This window comes from Acomys russatus, chromosome X (assembly GCF_903995435.1).
Source record: "Acomys russatus chromosome X, mAcoRus1.1, whole genome shotgun sequence".
Classification (NCBI taxonomy): domain Eukaryota; kingdom Metazoa; phylum Chordata; class Mammalia; order Rodentia; family Muridae; genus Acomys; species Acomys russatus.
Window position 1 is genome coordinate 32397779 of NC_067169.1, and position 15093 is coordinate 32412871.

At 42.8% G+C, this 15093-nt stretch overlaps 1 non-coding gene across 1 annotated transcript; it reads left to right on the forward strand.

Annotated features, from left to right (window-relative positions):
* Positions 1-255: 255 nt before the first annotated feature.
* Positions 256-399, forward strand: LOC127186044 (small nucleolar RNA SNORA48). The gene has a single exon (XR_007830298.1). It is a non-coding gene; the product is annotated as a small nucleolar RNA SNORA48 (small nucleolar RNA).
* Positions 400-15093: the final 14694 nt, after the last annotated feature.

Here is a 15093-nt window from a genome sequence, read left to right on the forward strand (position 1 = left end):
CTCCATGTTCTTCACTACTAGGAGTCTCAGCTAGAGTTACCCCCATATCCTCCTAGGAGCCTACACTGTCATATGGCTCCAGCTTTTCCCAGATATGCCCCCCACCATCAGTTTCGATTTATAAGTATATTGAATGTCTGGGGGACACTATTATGGAATTTTGAGTTAAAGATATTTAAAGTAGAGTCTACCTTTAGAAAATATAACACGAAAGATTCCACAAAATTGTGAGATTTAGAATTGTGAATCAGCCCTCCTCCCTGGCAACGGGCAAAGAGACGCCTCGTTGATGGTGTTGTTCTTATATCAGTCAGGGGCAGAACAGATTATAGTCCGTTGTTCATCCTAGCTTGATGCCTGGCCGGATGGTCAAAGCTGTCTTATGCCTAGGTCTCATAAAAATAAAATAAAATCCAGGCAGTGCAGCAGGGGAAGAAAGAAGACAGACAGAGAAACCTGTGTATCACCACGCCACCCACAGACCTGCCCTATAGCACATGGCACATGTGGGCCATAGACACCTGCTTCCTGCTACGCTACACAGCATAGATGGATGATGTCACCTACGGGTCCACCAGCCATGTGGCCAGCCTGCATTGGGAGCCACCGCAATGTACAAGTGTGTGGTGGAAAGACAGGAGAGAAAGAGGAGTGGAGCAGTCTGAGCATTATGAAGAGAGACAGAACTGGAGACTCAAGGGTAGAGATCAGTAGCATGCTGTGAGTGGCCAGCCTTGCCACCTGGGGCCATGGTGAGGTTCCAACTGAAGAAGCCTCTGATGGCCATGGCTGAGTCCATGGATATACAGTGGCAGTGGTCAGTGGCAGTGTCTGTGGCTCATATTACCACTAGAGAACACGGGTATGTCCCTGGTCAGGGTAGCCTTTAGGGACTATGTGGATGTCCAGGGGGTATACAGAACTGTCCTTGCCCCCTCACTGGTTGGGACGTTGTGGTGAGCTGGCCCCTCCTCCCACCAGCAGCAGCACTTGGCAGCTGGGTCTGGAGAGCTGACCCTGCTGCCTCCTGATGGTGGCATTGGGTGGTTGAGATGAAGCAGAGCTAAAGAGCTTGCCCTGATGGTGCAGATAAGGGAGATCCAGCACACTGACCAGCTCAGCTACAACCCAGGCCCAGATCGGGCTTGGCCTACCCCAGAATCTGTATCATTTGTGAATGTTTGGGATGCATAAAAGGGCCAGTCGTGCAGATATAAAGCTGCATGATCTCCATGACACAGCGCAACAACAGGAAAACCAGGAGGAGGCCAGATGAGGATCTAATAATGATCATATCACAGATGCCAGAGACCTCAAACCAGACCAGTAACTCATTGCAATGAACATTTGCAAATGATGATATGTGGACAGTGGGGCATACTGTGGGACACACTGTGATACACTACAGCTTCCATGATGAGATGTTCTCTCTGTCTCTCTGTCTCTGTCTCTGTCTCTGTCTGTCTTTGTCTCTTTCTCTTTCTCTCTCTCTCTCTCTCTCTCTCTCTCTCTCTCTCTCTCTGTGTCAATTTGGGTGAGAGGTTGCATGAATGAGGGGCAAATATGAGGGGACAGGCCAATGAACAGGACTGTGGTGCATGATGTGAAACTTGAAGAATCAATGCAAAACTAAAAAAAACTATTGTGAGCTGGGTGAAGTGGCACACACCTGTAATCCCAGCACTCAGGGAGGCAAAGGCAGGTAGATCTCTATGAGTTCAAGGCCAGCCTGGTCTACAGAGTAAGCCCAGGACAGCCAAGGCTACATAAAGAAACCTTGCCTCGGAAAACAAGCAAAAAAAAAAAAAAAAAAAAAAAAAAAAAAAAAAAAAAAAAAAAAAGAATTGTGAATCAAATACTCTATTCTACATGCAATCAGATACTTTAGCTGCTTTTATAAGTGTGAGGAAAACCTTGTGCACCTATCAGTTACCAATAAAACCTCTGTAAAATCTGAGGCGGTTATGTCCCATCCACACCATTATACCCCATAATATATACAGTATAATTTTTTATTTTAAAATAAAAACAACCTTTTAAAAAAATCTCAATGAAAGTTTTAGAGTCAGCATTTAAAGAGTCAAGCAATACCAATGACCTATCGTTCATTAGACATATGGATAAAATAACAAAATTTGGTTTCAAGCCAGCATATGTGTTGTAAGGAAGCTTTTCCTCTAAAATAATTGCAGAATTTGGCCATCTATCTTCCTTTCTGCAGCTGGAGTGAGCTTAAAAGGTGGATATTGGATAGGGCCTGTGCTCCATATGAAACACTCTAGGGGTTTCTTACTGCACCTGACCCACCCCTCTCTCTTACCCTCTGTTCCTGTTCTCCCTTTCTCACTGAGCTCTGGCCTTTGCTTGGTGTCTTTTGCAGTCTATGACTTGTAGATTCTCGAGTCTTCACCTAACCTGCGTCTTTCCTTTCTTTGGATCCCAGCAAAAGCATCACCGCTTCGGAGATGTTTTCTGTTTGTCTTCTCAGTTTGGCACCCATAGTCCTTGTTTATCACCTTACCCTGTTTGTGTCCCAAATGGAGCATGCCACAGTGTAAGTTATCTTGGTCATTTGTCTGGTGTCTCCTCCTAGATCACATAGTCTCCCCTGCATCAGGTTTAGTATGTAACAATCTCCTGGGAAACCTATAGGCCTTACTGTCATTTATTTAACTATTCATGATTTTGTGAGTTGTCCATGTGGTCTGGGCTCCACTCCAATGGGTAATCCTTGACTGATGTGGCAGAGTCTGTTGCATACATGTGCCTGGGTCAGCTGAGACTGACTGGCCTTTGTGGGGAGGGCTGGACCAATGGGACCTTCTATGCATCTTCTCTTACCCTCTAGTAGAGTCACCCAGGCATAGTCACATGATAGCTATTGCGTTCCAAGAGCTTGGGTAAGGAAGTCCGACGGCTTCTGGTGCTCTAAGTAAGGAATTGCAGTCACTCTGGCTGCATTCCTTTGGCATAACAAGTCAAAGACCAGGCAAACTCCTAGGGTATACAAAAAGACTCCATCCCACCACCGGAGGAGCTACAAAATGTTGGTGGCCATTCTTGCATATTAGCACCGTCTCACCAGATTGCAACTCCATGAGAGCAGGGCCTTGGCTTTGCTCCATGGACTGGTGTTTGGAAACTACTACTCCAAGGCGGGGACTAGGCTACATTCTGGTCAATCTCATATCCAATCCTCACTTTGGTTTAAGTTATTCAAGATGTGGCAATTCTGCCTTTCACATTAACCTACTCTGGAATGCAACCACCAACTGAGAAACTGTCGCTTTAGAGAAAAATGACCCAAGCTGGAACGGCAGCAGGGGAAGGGGTAATATGAGAAACTTCAGATTAAAGAGTGAGGCCGAAAATCTGTCAAGCGCTGTAAGATAAAAATCTCCTCGAAAGGGCACATCTGACAAGACTACATTTTCATAGGCAGTCCTGACTGGAAATGAGGTCAGCACAGCACTCCTGTCCTCCCTCCCATGCAGGCCTGGGGAGACAGTGGAAGAATTTTGATGAGAATTAAATTGGATCCCCCAAAGCCAGGGCTCTCCATTCTATCTTTAAAAGAAGATAAGAAAACGAACTCTGTTAAGATGGCGAGCAGTTTTGGCAAGAGTAGCCTCATCCCTTCTGTGAACTTGGATTCGGCTAAGAGGAGGGCTTCCTCTCCTTGAACCTTGCCTGCTTCAAAGTCTCCTCCACTGAGACTTCCTTCACGTTGCAGAAGTATGTCACTAAATTAGCCGCTCCTCCAAAAGCATTTAGAGCCAATCTGCTCAATTTTCAGGGCTGTGCTAGACACCTTAGGGATGGGGGGGGACTGCTTCAGAGAACTTCTAAGGAGCATATAGACCCTCAATAGAGCTGATAGCAAATGCTGTCTGCTGGTAGTGCTCCCCACAGTTGCAGCCATGGATCTTTTCTTGAGAGAGGGTTTGAGGAGTATGCGCCCCATGCCTATCACAACTAACCCTTACCGAGCAAGTCAAACACAAAGGCATTTCACTCAGTGCTTTGTTTTCTTTTCTTTTGGTGTGTGTGTGTGTGTGTGTGTGTGTGTGTGTGTGTGTGTGTGTGTGTGTGTGTGTGTACGCGTGCGTGTATGAGAGAGAGAGAGAATATGCATATGCATATGTGTATGCAAGTATATATAGGCAAGAAGTAGATATCTACTTTATTTCATGTACTACCTTTATCGATGCCTACCTTATTTCATGAGACAGGGTCTTTCACTGAGCCCCAATTGAGCTAGACTGGCTGGCCAGAGAACTCTGGCAATCCATCTATCACAACTCCACCCCCACACCAGCACTAGGCTTACATATGCAAGCTGTCCCATTCAGTTTTTACATGGCTGCTGGGAATCCAAAGTCAGGTTCATATTCTCATACAGCAAACAGTTTGCCTACTAAGCCTTCTCCATAGCTCTCTGAGTTTAGAGCTTCTCTCTCTCTCTCTCTCTCTCTCTCTCTCTCTCTCTCTCTCTCTCTCTCTCTTTCTCTCTCTCACACACACACACACACTCTCTCCTCCCCTCTCCTTCCTTCCCTCTCTCACCTTTTAAGATGGGGTTTCATTTTATAGTTCTGGCTTACCAGGTGCCTCTGTCTCCTGAGTGCTGCAGTTGCATTCATGCGCCACCACGCCCTATTTGTATCATTATGCCCTGTTTGTGTTATTATGCAGTGGGCTCTTTATGTCAGCTCTCTCTTGAAATACGGGCTATTCATGTTACTGAATCTCAAAGTTATAGGGCTCATATAGGAACACAGCAGGCTTTGACAAGTGTTTGTCTATATGCTCTTATCCCCTGCCAAACTACATGTATTATTTTATTCTGTCCCTACTACAAATGTAGGAGGTAGCTATAGTTATGTATTCACATACTGGGAAACTGAGGCATGAGGAGGGTAAGTTGTTACTCAAGGTGACAAAGCAGGTCAGAATGTCCCTAGATTTGCTCATAATTTCAGTAACTCGCGGTGTACCTTTGTACCTTTTTGTTCTGGCTCCTCTTGACACATCCAAACCAGAAGTACATCCAAGACACGTTCACATGAGATCCATGCTGTTTCCACAAACCTTTCTGCACTGACCCGGACCTCATGCCGAGTCAACCTGTCAAGAATTCCATTCCTCTTACTGCCCTAAGCCCGTCCTTGGCTGGAATCCTGACAAGTCCTCTCTTTTCTTCTGCCCTTGATAAGAACAGCCCTGCAGAAAGCCTTCTCTGCCACTTGCATTGTCCGTTATGATCTTCCCCGGCTAAGCAGCCAGCCAGGTGCAGAGCCAAGGAGAGGGAAGGAGAGTCCAGAATCTAAGCTGCCTTAGGAGCCTTCATTACAAGCTCCTGAGAAAAGAGACCCTGGGTAACTGACACATAGGAGTGTCCCCCGAATCCAGCAGCCTCCAATCAGCTTTATCAGACAAAAGGACAGAGGGACAAAAACCCAAAACCACCACCACCACCACCACCACCACAACAACAAAAACCCAAACTAAAACAAACAAAAAACCAAACAGACCAAAACCCCGCCCCCTCCTCATGCTTTCTTGGAGAGAACACTCAGCTTCTATCTGAGCAGCTTCCAGCTAGAGAGGCTTCACAGATGACTCAGCTCACACCTCTGTTCTACCTAGGATAAAGTTGAATCCCAGGTCTGCCAGCGACTGCCTTTAGTAGCAGGCCCAGGCCTATGACAGTCATACAAGTAAAAGTCCTTTTCAACAGATATACAGCAGAGTTTCCTGTCTTCAGACCCTTGGGGACCATCTTTTACATGTTTGCCACACCTTTGTGCTACCTGTGCCATTAATTGCTGAAGATTTTCCTGAAATGGACAAATACTAACAAAAAAGAACTCATTGACAAAAGACATCTTGTAAATTACCAACTAGTTCATGCCGGTTTTCCATTTTTCTAATAAATACAGAAAAGTGAGCTTATATCATTTTACACTCCACTAGCAGAATGCCTTCCACCTTCTTGGAAACAAGGCCTTAAGGTGAGCCCTGATGGGTGCCTGTGGTGGTTAATGTTGTAAATTTGACAGTTACTAGAATCACCTAACTCACCTTTGGGCAAGTCTGTGGGGGAGTGCCTAAACTGGGTGAATTGAAGGGGAAAGACCCACTGTAAATGTGGGTGGTGGCATTTCACAGGCTGTGGTCCTAGACTGAGTGAAAAGGAGAAGTGTGCCGACCACCTGCCTTTCGTACTCTCTCTGCTTCCTGACTGTAGATGCAACACCACTGCCACCAGATATCACCACGTCCTGTCGCCATGCCTTACCTCACCGTGTTAGACCGCACTCTCGAACTAAGCCAAACCAACCCTTCTTGCCTTCAGGTGCTTTGGTCAATATAGTAACTAATACAGGGCTGAAAGAACTCTGGGTTTCTATTTCTCCTGTGGGGTTTACCGACTGTGATGTCATGCGTGTTTTCCTTCACCTTTCCCAGCTGTGAACCCCATACCTCTGCATTCCTTATAGGGTTGTCAGAAGAACAAATGTAGGGATACACTTGAAGGAGCTCTAGACATTCAACCAAGCTCTCTTGTGACTATTATTATATTATCATGCTCAGAGAAAATATTTCTTCAGGTGCTCATCTTCTGAGGATATAGAGATCTCCTGGGGGCTAGTTCAACTCCTTTTCTGATAGTGTCTCTGAGTGAATCATTCATTTCCCCACACTTGTCATTAGGGCCAAGGAAGCATTGAATGGATAGGTTTGTTAGTTTGTAGACCTTGCTTATATGAATCAGGTGTAAAGTTTTGCCTTGGATAATTCAGTAGTCCTTTTCTGTTTTTTTTCCTTATCCAGTCCCTGCTTTTAAACATCTCAAGGGAGGGGTGGAAAGATGGCTCATCAATTAAAAAATACATACTCCTCTTTCAGAGCACTGGGATTTGGTACTTAGCATGGATAGGTGGCTCACAACCACCTGTAATTCCAGGTCCAGAGGACCCGAACCCTCTTCTGGCTTCTATAGGAACCTGAGCTTACATATATACTCCTCACCCCACCCACTCACCTGCAAACTCACATATACACATAAATCAATAACTAAAACATAAGTCTTTAAAAATGCCAAAGAAATGTTTGCATTTATAATTGATTGATGACAATTGTGTTCCTGACATGTGTGTGCATATGTGTGTCTATCTATCTACATGTATGGTATCATTCATCGTACTAGTGTGCCAGACACAATTTTAGAATTCTACTAATACTAATTTATTCCTCTGACAAACCTCTGGGGCAGGTACTTAGTGGCTGTGTTTTATGGAGACCAACAGGAGGAAAACAGGCTTGCTGGAAGTCACAGAGCTAGTTCTCAGTAGAGGTGGAATTTGAACCCAGATAACATGGCTCTAGGACCCTTGACCTTAACTAGTGTATGGTGTATTGAAATAAAATATGTTGGCTGTCCAAGTGGCACCAGCTTCCAAGGTTTAGTGTCAAGAGTTCCTGCCTCCTAGGACCTCCTCTGAGTTCTCTGAAAGGAAATTTCAGAAATCCAATTGCATTTTATATCTCTCTATAGGCACATCCAACTTATTGGCTGGTATTAGAATGATGCTGTACATCTTAATCTTCTCAGTGTGTGTGTGTGTGTGTGTGTGTGTGTGTGTGTGCGTGCGTGTTTCTCTATAACAGAGACTCTCTACCAAATATTTCTGGCTTTCCATTTCCAGTCACATACTAGACTTCCAGTCCCATTGTGGTGGGCTCATGGGATTTATCCTGGTTGATGATTTGTGAAGATAATGTCTCTGAATTACTTCTAGGTCTGACCATTAAGTTTTTCTGTGAAAATTTTTCTACAATTTGTTGATTTGTCATAATCATAGGTAATATTTAAGATTGGTAAAGAGAATGTTTTTATTTATAAGAGTCATAATTATTTATGGGAAAAGTCCCAAAGAATCTATAAGATGACTAGAACTTGTAAGTCAGTTTTATATTTTTCAGACCACAAGGCAAATATACAAAGCCTCATCTACTGTATTTCTAGATACCGGCATCAAGTAACTAGAATTAAAATGTAAAAAAATAATATTTATAACATCGGAGAATACTACTCAGAAATACAAAGAAAGGAAATGATGATATACACAAGAAAATGGATTATTATTATAAGCCTTATGCTAAGAAAAAGAAGTCAGACCCCAAAGCTGCATGTTCTACAATTCCATTGATGTGACTCTGTGGCAAAGGGTAAGCTGTACTGATGGAGAACAGATCAGCAGCTGTAGGGTTCATGGGTGGGACAAGAAGCTGATTACAGGGAATCCTCTCAAAGAAACTGGGGTGGTGTCATAGGCCTGTTCTGTGTCTTGGTTGAGGTAGTGGCTACATAGCTACATGCATTTATTCAAGCTTATGGGATTGTATATTATGTGAGTTAGATATCTGATGGGTAAAAATAAACCTTGTGTTTTATTGGTATACCTTCCAATTTTTCTTAAATTTCTCTCTGATTTTGACTAAATTTCCTAGGAATCAGTGCTTATCAGAGGTAGTTTTCTGTCTCTCTGTCTCTGTCTCTTTCCTTCCCTCCCTCTCTGTCTCTCCTTTCTTCCTTCCTCCCCCTCTCCTTCCCTCCCTCTGGCCCTCTTTCCCTCCCTCCCTTTTCTTCTCTCCTTCCTTCACCTGTGTGTGTGTGTGTGTGTGTGTGTGTGTGTGTGTGTGTGTGTGTGTGTGTGTGAGGGGTTTTGCTCTCATGTACTTGAATGCACGTGTGCATGCATGTGTGTGTTTCTGTCTACTAAACTCAAGTTTCTAAAGAAGGGGAAATCATCCATGTTTAAATAAAATAATTCCTCCATCTCTGCCTCAGCGTGAGTCACCCTTTTGTTAACAGGAGACAGGAAATGTCTCAGAAGGCCTTTTAGCATGAAGTGCTTATCCTGCCTCAGACTTCAGTGCCAATCTCTCACCTGTTTCCCACTAATTATACCTTCTATGGCATCTTTCTAAGTCTCCCACATCATCTTTTGTGTGAAGCAGTCAGCTGGCTCTGTCATATGTCCTGGTGTCCACAAATCTACAGATGAGGAAAAGTGGGGATGGGAAAAGTGGGTGGTCAGATTCCAGAGGTGAATGGGATAGCAATTCTTTGTAGCTGTGTGTGTGTGTGTGTGTGTGTGTGTGTGTGTGTGTGTGTGTGTGAGGATCTTTCACAGATCTAGAACTTAGCATGTAGACTAGACTTATTCACCAGTGAGCTCCTAAGATCCACTTTTTTCTACACTCCCCCCACCTCCTTCCACTGCTGTGGTTGCCAGCAGGAGCCACCATGCCCGATATGTTTTCACTTTAGTTCTGTGAATCAAAGGCAGGTCCCAAGCTCGCAAGGCAAGCACTATACTGACTGAGCTGTATCTTCCCAACCTTCCTTTTGTGATTTTTGAAACTAAGAATTCTGGCCTACCATTTTAGGAAAGTGCATAAAGGATACAGCTCTTTAGTGCTTTCCTTGAGGAATTTTTAGCTATGTATATACTCAAGAAGCCACTAACCAGTTCAACGTGTAGAAAAATATTCAACAGTTCTGATGCATTCTCTCACTCAGTAACCACCTCCCACTCTTTGAGGCGGTCATTATTCTGATTGTGACCACAGATTTGTGTAGCCTCTTCTTAAACCTCATATGAATGTTATCATACGCATACCCTTGAATTAGGCTTTATTTTTGTTTCCATTTGGTATCTGTAGGACTCATCTATTGTATGTGTCAGATTTTTTCTGCTGTGCAGTATTCTATTGTAGGAATATTGCACAGCTCATTTACCTATTTTTCTGTTAAGTGAACAATGAATTTTTATACCTTTTGGCTATTATAAATGAAACTGCTATGGGCTCATCTTTTCATAAACGTAAGCATTCCTTTCTTTGGAGTTTATTCCCAAGAGCTATGTCTTTTTGGCTTTAGTAGAGATTGCCAACCTGCTTTCTAAAGGGGTCTTATCATTCAGAGTTCCTATCAGCAATGTGTGGGAGTCCTTGTGGCTCTGTACTTGTTGCTTTAGTTCTAAAGCATCATTATTGATGCTTTAGTTCTAACATTGTGCTAACTATATGGCTGAATCACAGGAGGGCTTTAATTCCCACCTTCAGACTTACATAATTCTTTGTGCTCCAAGCAGAAGAATTTCTAGTTGGTCTGAAGGGGTACCGGTGGGAGTCGCAATTATGGGTGGTGGGCTGGTGGAAAAAGCTCTTTCATTGGGCTAGAGGGCTTAGCAATTGTTCCAGTATTGCAGCCCCAAAGAGGGAGCATCCATTATGTGTTTTCCTGAAGGCTGCTTCCACAGAGGATGTTTTCTATTGGCAGGCATACTCATTCCTCCAGTAGATTGTACTTGAATTACAGACATGATGTGTCCCTCTCTTGGGTACACAGGCTACTCTAGAGGTGCTATGGCATTTCCATTCATTTAATTTCCATGTGACAACATGTCAGTGTAGCTACTGCTCCCCTTTTGTGTTTGCTAGTTGAAAGAGAAAGTTGGATGAAGGAACCCAAATCACATGGCTGACGTTTTGTTTGGTTTGTGGATGACCCTGTTTAAAAAGCCTATTCTACCAGCACAACAGCCTCCATCCTCGGTAGGCCAGCTATTTCAGCTTGCAGATGATCAAGAATTCACTGGTTGCCTCTTGGCATTCCATCATAGAAGGAGGGGGTGGTGCAGGCCATCGGGTGCTCACCTGAGATTCTAGTCTCTCCTCCCAGAGACTAGATTTATATGCAAGTCTACTCTAATTGCAATTGCTGCTGAAGTACCAAGGCTGGGGAAGGTTAACTGAAGCAAAGTCAACATAAGTGGCTATAGGGAAGCCATCATCTCTGCTGGGTGAAGACATTCTAGTGCAGCCTCTGTGGGGTCACCAGCACTCTGGTTGATCACTCGACACACCCATGCTCTGTAAGTAAACCCAACAAACTCATTGATTCTCTTGGATGAAGTGGGGTAAAATTGTACTTTTGTTTATCCCTGGGACCTTATGAGGATGGTGTAGGTGTTGTTTATGTCTCCACAGGGAAGGTATTCTTGCAACACTCTTTAAGCACCAGCACCTCCAAAAGAGCCAATCCATTAAGCAGGTGAGCTACCAAGCATTTTACTGCATAGTTCCTCAGTTCTGTGCTGAGAAAATAATAGAGATTCCCCAGTGTAGATCCTGACTGAAGTCTTATTCTGGGTTCATTTTGAGCAGCCCTACCTAGATCAGAAACCCATGATAGCCCAAGAGAAAAATCATGACTGGAGCTGACAGGTAGCACTCAGGGACTTGAAAATGAAATACTGCAGTGTGAATGGGGACTGTGCCACTTGGCAATTGTATGATTTTGGCATGTAAATTGGTATCGTGAATGCTTAATTTCACATCACCAATAAACTACATAACCTAATTTGTATCCCTCAAAGACTTGCTAGGGTAAACATTAGTTGAGATAGCAAATATAAAAGCATCTAAACAGGTAGTGGGCACTCAGTGTCTATTGTGGATCTAATATTGAAAATGGGGGGAGCAGCAAGAATCCCTCCAGCAGGTGAATGAAGGGTTCAGCAAAATATGGTGCATCTACTTTGTGGATAACTACTCAAAAATACAAAGGAAGGAATTACTGATAAAGTACACATAATGTTGACTAGTCTGAGGAGAATTATGGTAAATGAAAAATCCTAAAAGGATTGCATTTATGCAACATCTTTGTAATGTTCAAATGTTAGAAATGAACCTGGTGTGGTAGCACGTGCCTGTAATCCTGGCACTCAAGGAGGCAGGGAGGCAGGGGCAGATGGATCTCTGTGAGTTCGAGGCCAGCCTGGTCTACAAAGCATGAAATGAATCCAGGACAGCCAGAGCTACACAGAGAGACCCTGTCTTAGAAAAAAAGAAAAAAGAAAAAAATTTAGAAATGAAGACTAGATTAGAGATTGCCATGGTTTAAGGATAGAAAGATGGGTGAGAAAAGGATGAGTGTAGCTATAAAAGGACAATATGAAGGATTCTATAATGACTAAAATATATGGTGTTGTGACTATAATACACATATACATATTCATGTGATATAATTGCATAGGAAGAAACAACACACATGAGAGTACAAAGAAAATTGATGAAGTCCCATTAAGATCTATGGGTTGCTAATAGTCTGGTTGTGATTGTATTATATAGTTTTTGTAAAATGTTGCCTTTGGGGAAAATCTGGATGAAGGGTACATGGAATCAATCTCTCTCTGACTTCAAATAGATGTACAATTACCTAAATTTTTTCAAGTAAAACTATCCCTGTATCATATATTGTGAAAAGTTGTAAAAAGCAGTTTTAATAACAAGTTCAGTTTAATAATTGAAAACAAAGAAGAAATATACTGTCTTATTAAATCTATTTGTAGATTTCTGAATCAATCTTGACTTGAGAAATATTAAAATGTGGCTATGAGGGAAAGGGAAATTGCAGGTTAAATGAAGGAAATATATTTTCTAGCAGTAGTCTCTCTTGCTCTTGCATCTTTTGTCATCTCTATAGCTTCCTGCCTTCTTTAGACACTCAATGCCCAAGGAAAGAAAGCCCAGGGAGGAAAAGCTGTCACACTCAACTGTTGTTGTCTTGATTAATATATGCATTTACTTAATTATGCCTGTGTCCTCTCTGCCTACTTCCTATCTTTCACTTGTATCTGAGCCCTAGCATAGTGATTTGTGTGTAGAGCAGCAGTCCGCAATCCCCTTTGGAGGTCACATATCAGATATTTACATTGCAGTTCCTAACAGTAGCAAAAATGAAGTAGTGGCAAAAATAATTTTATGGCTGGAGGTCAACACAATATAAGAAACTGTATTAAAGCGTCACAACATTAGGAAGGTCGAGCACCACTGGCATAGAGTAAATATGCACTTTTTTTGAGACAGGGTTTCTCTGTGTAGCCTTGACTGTCCTAGACTCGCTTTGTTGACCAGGCTGGCCTCAAACTCACAGCGATCCTCCTGCCTCTGCCTCCTGAGTGCTGGGATTAAAGACATTTGCCTCCACCACCCAGCATGAAGGAAAATTTTCTTTCTTTTTTATTTATTTAGATTACATCTCAATGGTTATCCCCTCACTTGTATCTTCCTGTTCCCCCTCCCTCCCTCTTTCACCCTATTCCCCTCCCCTAGGTCTGTGACAGAAGGGTACCTTTTCCCCCACTATAAGATCACAGCCTATCAGGTCTCTTCCTGGTAGCCTGCTAACTCTTCCTCTGTCACCAGGTCTCCCCACCAAGGGGAAGCGGTCAAATAGGGGGCACCAGAGTTCATGTCGGAGTCAGTCCCTGCTCTCCACACAACTGTGGAGAATGTGCTGTCCATTGGCTAGATCTGAATAGGGGTTCTAGGTTTACTGCATGCATTGTCCTTAGTTAGTTACAGTAGTTTGAGCTGACCTGCCTAGGTCCAGATCCGCCAGCTTTAATGGTCTTCTTGTAGGTTTCTAGGACCCTCTGGATCCTTCTATTTCTTCATTCTTCCTTACCTCTCTCACCTAGAGTCCCAATAGGAAGTCTCAGTATTCATTTCAATCTCCAGCTAAGTGAAGACTTTCATGGGCTATCTCTGTTGGTCTAGTGTCCAATTATAATTGAGTATATGCCATGTGCCTCTTTCTGGGTCTGGGTTTACCCCCTCAGGATGATCATTTCCAGTTCCATCCATTTGCCTGTTGGTGGGGGTGCAAACTTGTACAGCCATTTTGCAAATCAATCTGGTGCTTTCTCAGAAAACTGGGAATAGGGCTACCTCAAGACGGAGCTATCTCACTCCTTGGAATATACCCAAAAGATGTTCCACCATGCAACAAGGACATATGCTCAACTATGTTCATAGCAGCTTTATTCATAATAGCTAGAACCTGGAACCAACCTAGATGTCCCTCTACCAAAGAATGGATAGAGAAACTGTGATACATTTACACAACAGAATACTACTCAGCTATTAAAAACAAAGAAATCTTGAAATTTGCAGGCAAATGGATAGAACTGGAAGTGATCATCCTGAGTAAGTTAATGAAAGAATTTTAAAAGAGGATTGCTGGTTAGAACAATGACATTCTAATGGTGAAATGTCCAACACCTTGATGATTAGAGATAGGATTCTTTCTTGCTCCTGGTTAAATAGCTCAACAGAGCCCCACCCTTGCTTGTTATAATAAACCACCCCTTCCCCCTCCCCACTGTTCATCCTTTCCCAAATGTATGCTACAGGATTTACAAACATGGGGCCTACAGTTCTCAATGTATACATGCAACGGGAGGTGACATTGTTATAAACATAAATGTGACTTCAGCTTCTGGTTGGAGGTGGGACTTCTTGTCTTCTAAAGTCATGATCATCTCTCTTCTGTTCTGGGAAATCTCATTACAATATTTTACCTGATTGAGGTAATATTTAAGGATTTTCCCCCCTGTGGCTTCAGATGCTCCTCTGCACAGCAATAATTAACTCGAATTCAGATTTATGTAAAATGAGATAAAATGAACTTAATATTTTAATTATAGGGAAACCAATTTTCACATATTAGAGTAGACAGGGATAAAAATAGAGGCCACTATGCCACTTCACATGACTTTATTGTTTAGGTTAGATTAAATATTGGAGTAATGTCTTAAAATATTATCCAAATGTGGCTTGCCATTTTGGTAGGTATCTATTGAAGGAGAAGGGAGAGATGAAGTGGAGGAGGAGGATAGAGAGGAAGGAAATTACCTACTTTTGTTCTTAAGATTTTGCCATGAGATGGAGGCTTATTGTCTTAGAAGAAGCAGGGGTATGGCATAAGATGAAATAGTCATTGCTCAGTCTTTAATTTAAATGAGTTTTTTTTTTTTTTAAAAAAACCTCCTTTACAATAGTATTGCTAGCCAGGCTAGTAAAGGGAACCATAGGACTTATGTTTTCCATAGGACTGCCCAAGTTGGGCTCTTTTATAATAGAAAGCAAGGTTTAGGGAATTTGTGTGGTGTCAATATTTAAGTTGGCAACCAAGATTAACTATCACAGGGCTGGGGATGTGGCTTGGATGGT